Raw genomic sequence first — 6,000 nt, forward strand, 5'->3', positions numbered from 1 at the left:
CACCAAGAAGCATAAAGTGTCAATGAAAGCCAAAGGTTGCAGTAGACTAGGACCTAGGCACAATTTGAGACTGTTTGCATGGAGCGTGGGTTCGATACACCAACCAGGTTAGTCATGGTCAAAAATTTTACCATCTGACTTAGTCCTTTAAGTCTCAATCCACCAAAAGACTACACGTCTAAAGCACCCCAAGACCTCAGGAAACTTAAAGACTCACAGGGTGTCATGCAGAAGCCAACAGCACAGTCCAGTCCAGGTACAGTTGTCACTGGTCAGCTGGGTAGTTGAAGGAAAGGCCTCTTGTATTTGTTGTATCTGTGTAGCTTCAACAGGAGCTCAGTCTTATGCCACTTGGACTTTACATCTTTGTCCTGGGTGCAAGATGAGAGCGGGTCAAGTCCTTCAGGGTTTCTTTCAGGTAACCACCAACAAGTCCAGTCCTCTCCCATTCTTTCTCAGGTTTAGAAAGTGTTCTGAGTGGGTACTTGGAGATGCCACAGTTATGCCTGGTACCAGCATGTGGGTGGCAATGCCTCCCTGGCACTTCTAATCAATGAGGCAAAAGTTCCCGGGCCAACCTTACCCATTTTGGGCATTTACAAGAAGGCAAAAGTCTTTGGCTACAGTAAACGAGGGCTGTAAGGACTGGACAGAAGCCTAGTAAGATAAGGCAGGGTTAATCCACAAACAGATAGTGGATACACAAGAATTATCTTGCCATCCTGTTCCTATCCTTTCAACTGAGCCTCCAGTTTTATACCTGACAACAGACCTGTCAAGCAGTACTTTACACTTCAGCAGAATTTGACACTGTAGTCTCAAGAAAGGATGCTCACAGCCCGCACCCAGCATGTTCTGTGAGGTTCAGAGGAGTTATCTCTGCCCATTCAGGTTCAGCCTACTGTTTTTTCATCGGAAGCATTCCACACTTTTTTCACAATCAGTCAAATGTTTATTATTGGCTGGGAAAAACTGGAGAGCAAATGCAAATTTAGCATCCAAGAACTTCAGGTACAGCAAAGGTATTTTTCTAAAAGTTACTTTTCCTTAATATGTATTATTAATCTGACTTCACAGTTGAATTGGATTTTTAGTAGTTATTAAACGTAGTTGTTTATTTTTCTAGCTAGTCCCATTCCCGAGATACACTACAGTATCAGGATTTTAATTTGTAAACACAGTGAAAAATAGCTTTTGGAGGGTAGTTTCAAGGACATGGTAACATTACATTTATACATGTCCTACTTTTAAATACCATGCAGCCTGCCTTGTGGACTACACGGCCTATATAGGGGCAACTTATTATTAATAAAAAAGGAAGGTTTTGACCTGTCAAAAGGGTCTATTCTAACAGGTCAATTTGCAGTTTTTACACTGCTACTGTCAGGCTCCAAAGAGTAGGCATGAAGCCATGTTTGTACTACCACTGTAGTTGATGGCACAATAGGTGCTGGAGTTCACTAGTGCCATTTAACTTACAGGCCCTGCGTACCCCTCGTACCATATACTAGGGATATATAGGTATAAAAGGCAGATATTCTACAGTTGAGTCTAAAAAAATAAATTGCCATGAAATTTGAAGAAATGGCTTTAATACTCGTTAAGAGGTGCTAGGCGAAGGAGTGGAAATTAGCAAAGGCCCCAGACAGTTTGCACAGGGAGAAGAAAGTGTTATATTGTGCATAACCAAAGAGTAATGGCCTTCATATTTAGCAGAAGATTGGACTGAGAAAGGCAGGCACAGTCGAAACTCTGGAATAAAATATTGCAGGCTTTTGCAGAGAAGGGTAGTGGTGAAAGGTGTCCAGAAGCCCTGCTAAGGGATTTGATGCTGACAATGAATGCTCTCATGCACTCCACTGCATTTTGGGTTAAGGCATGATTTCGATTTGTTTGAGAACACAGTAAAAGTAACAACTAAGCGGAGCATAGTTTTTAGGACTGTGTTGACCAATGTGGAGCAGAATTCTGAGGACTGTGTCGACAAATAGGTGAAGATTACCTTAGTGTCTGTACGATTGGGAGTACCATGACTCACTGGAGGATGCTGTTGGTTAGTGTCTACAGAATGTTCTACAATCCTTACATAAGGACACTGGCAGATCTGATAACGCTGGAAATTCACAAAACACAAAAATCATTGGTTGAGAGACCTACCAGTGTACGCTTTTTTGAATTTGTAATTTGTTAATTTTTGCTTCTTTTTTCCTGCATGCAATGACTTTAGAATGAGATGTCTATAGAAATAACATGATACGAATGTATGATTTTTGGTATGTGTACCTACTAGCTCAAGTTGCTGTTAATGTGATTGCATTGTAGCCGGCAACGATCACCGCCAAGGAGTTTTGCGTGAGCAGGAAGGGGGACCTCACTTCCCATCACCCCCTGCACAAGGAAGCGCTCTTAAGCGCAACGCCAGCCCGTGGCTCTCTGTAGCCGCTAAAAATCACCACCAAGGAGTCTTGCTGTTAGGAGGCAGGGGGACTTCACTTCCCGCCCCGAGCAAGGAAGCGCGCCTAAGCACGATACCAGCATGCAGCTCGGTACACGCACAGTCCGCGCCCGGGCAAAGCCTGGGCCAAGGAAGGGCCCATCCACGACCGTCAGAGCCTAAAGGAGGCTGGGCTGGCCCACCCCCTCGACCCTGTGTCCAAAGGGAGCTGCATGCAAGCAGCGAAAGGTGAGGAAAAGAAAGGCAATCCCAGCAGATTGAGTAGATGAGTCAATTAACAGCCTAAACTCTTTTCTGTTGGGAGCTTCTGATGCCTTAGAGAAAGAGATTGAATGCACTGCCCGCAGGCTCTCCATGGGGGAGTCTGCCCTGTCATTGGTACCACCCATCCTCCAGCTGAACAGTCACTCCAAGCGCTCCAACAGGGCCATTAGATCACCCACAGAACCACCAATGAAGAAGAAAAAGGGTGGGAGACTGAATAAACACAGTAATACAGATGTGGCCCACATTCCACTCCCCCAAACAGATCAGGAGTAAGCATGGGCAGATTTTGAGAATCTGGCGTACGCGAATTTGCGTATTTACGGATTCGCAATCCGCAAAATCCGCAAACTCTCGCGAATTTGCGGATTTTTGTATTTTTTTGTGTTTGCAAGGGTTTCTGCCAGTTCGCGAGGTTTGTGTACCAGTTCGCAATTGCGAACTTACTTGTCGGCTCGCAACGGCCGCGACTATGTTGTTTCTACGTCTGGTTCATCATCACAGGTTCACAGCACCCTCTGTTTCACCACTGCCACCCTCTGGTACACCCATGCCACCCTCTGGTACATCCTCACTGCCACCCTCTGGTTGGTTTATCACTGTAGATTATGGGGGCGAAAAAAAGCAAGCACACCTGCCCTGCTTCAACTGCCATGAATTAATTTGGGGTTGATTAATGTGTCACTGATTTTTAAACTTCCAGTCTGGCTCGCACCTGCTTCCTTCCTTATCTGTAATTTGCTTTCTGTTGCAGTGCAATTTATTTTCACAGGACCTTTATGGCCTACTTGTAGCTATTCTATGAGCCTGCTGTGAGGGTCAGAACAGGGTCATAGAATAGTTGCAAATAGGCAACTGAACTCTGGAGGGGCCCCTCAGGAAGCACTAGAGTGAATGGTTACATACTAATGTTAAGATTGAACTTTTGCACCTGCTGATTGCTTTCAGTTTTGCAAAAATCGTTTTTCTGCAATTTTGCGCGATTTGCGGGGCGCGAATCCGGGCGAGATCAATTTCGGAAGCCGCGAATTCGTGCGAATACACGATTTGTTTTCTTGCGGCGTGTTTGTTCGCGTGATTTTTTGCGTGTTCGCAAGCCGCTTGTAGCGCAACGTTTGCGAAGTTACCCTAGCGGTCGTACATGGGCTCGGCCATCTTGTTTGCGTGACGTAATTCCGTTTCCGGCCGCTATGTGTAATCTCGCAAAGTGTGCGGCTCGCTAGTACAATTTTGCGTGTGACCGCGAGGAAAATCTCGCGCGAACTTCCCCACGCGGTCGTGAACGGGTGCGGCCATCTTGTTTCTCATTCATTGCTATGGTTCTGGGCATGCTCTCTGTATCCTTTCTTAATCTCTGCAATCCTTTGCTTGTTTGAAGTTTTTTTTAATCTGTTTTACTTATTATCTATCCCTCTATTTTTCTAGCTCTATTTTTTTGTGTTTTCTGCTACTTTTTGTTAATTTTAAACTACTTTTTTAAACGCTTTTCTTTTCTTCTTCCCTGTTCTATTTCTTCTTTCTTATTTTGCTTCCTTGCTGCCCAGACCATGGCAAAGGGAGCCGGGAAGAAGCCCGCAAAGGGGAAGGGTCCCGCACCCCGTGCCCGGCTCCCGTGCGGGCGTTTGAGGGGGGAGACAGTTATAGCTCAGGAGATTTTTAGTGCGGAGGAGGTGGCCGCACTAGTCTTTCACGTCCAGCGCCGCCTCCCCAAGACCATCATGGGAGGCGGCAAGATCGCTACCGGCTACGGGATCCGGGAGCGCCGGAAGCGGTGGGAGAAGGTGTGCCGGGCCATGTTTGAACACTCTGGGGTCCGGCGCACCTATAACCAGGCCACCCACCGCTGGACGGATCTCATGGACCGGGAACGGGACTTGCTGGACGTGCTCGGCGTAGAGATCCCCGGGCTTGGTGAGTAGTAGTAGCTATTTCTATCTATTTCATCACTACTCTGTTTTATCCCGCTCTGTGTGTTATTATATTGCACATTTTTGTTTTTTACCAAGAGCAATAATGCTGCCGATTACATTGTAGGTAAATTATATTTCAAAATCTTCTATGCATTTCAGGTGCACTGCTCTCCTTCTCAGTAGCCTTGCTACTATTCTTATTTGTTTTCTATTTTGTGTTCATTTCATTGGCCTGAGAAATTATGTATGAGTGTAGTGTAAAGAACTGCGTAATGCTAGACACTAAGGGTCAGATTTTCAATTACCGGCGCATCCCTGCAAAGTAGCAGGGATGCGCCAGTAATTGTGCGCCATGCACACCACCCATGGTGCGCCGTATTTACCATGGGCCCAAAACGTCACAGAAGCCTTACGCATCTGTGCCGTAAAGGCGGCGCATTGCTGGAGTTGCGTGCCAATGATGGCGCAGCTCCAGCAATGCTCTGGGGTGCCCTATCTCCCCAATGCTGCATCAAGCCGTACGTCGGCTTCAAGCAGGCGCAGGGTTTGAGTCACGCATCATTGTCCTAAAAGTGACTGATTGACATCTTGTAGATTTCCCTCAGCCACTTTTAGGATTCGTTCCTGCGCAGGAACGCCCTCCCTTGCGCCGGAACGCCCCCTGATGGCGCAGGGCTTTACAACGTGATGCATCTCCCATAAGCGTCACTTTGTTAATATACGCCGCACCATGGCGCCTCTTTTGTTCTGCCGCTGCGTCACAAAAGTCATGCAACAATGGAGCAAAAGAGCCGCAAGGGGCTTCTAAATCAGCCCCTACAGACTCAAGTCCAGTCCTACCTTTAGACACATGGCTATAAGAAGAAATAGTGGTGGTGGTCGGTGGATTGATAGTTTGAGTATTCACTGATCTGCAAGCACGATGGACTTTGTCTGTCACTTCGCATGCTGCGGACTACTGCCTGCCAGGCCTAGGCAAACCTTTTTAGTAGTTTGTTTAGTGAGTTACATAGGAACTTTCCAAGTCAACGGTCCGCAAATCAAGCAATACTAATAACGTAGTAGACCACATGAGATCGGTCAATATATCCCGTGGAATAGTTGTCTATTTGCTATTTCGCCAAAATATTTTGTTATTGTTCTTTTGAAATGTTTGATTTGGTTGACAAATATCATCCATGTTTTCTGGTCTTTCTTTCTTTCATGTTGTACATCAGCTCCCCCCAGGGGCAAGAGGACACAGGAGGAGGAGGAGGGTGCTGTTCAGGATGCAGGCCAGGATCGGGCAGGCGAGGGCTCCTTTGCTGGCCCCAGTAAGTTTTAATTTTAATATAGAGTACCTATTTTTTCCTAGCGTTCCTCATTCGATTT

This window comes from Lissotriton helveticus, chromosome 6, assembly GCF_964261635.1.
Source record: "Lissotriton helveticus chromosome 6, aLisHel1.1, whole genome shotgun sequence".
NCBI classification, from domain to species: Eukaryota; Metazoa; Chordata; class Amphibia; order Caudata; family Salamandridae; genus Lissotriton; species Lissotriton helveticus.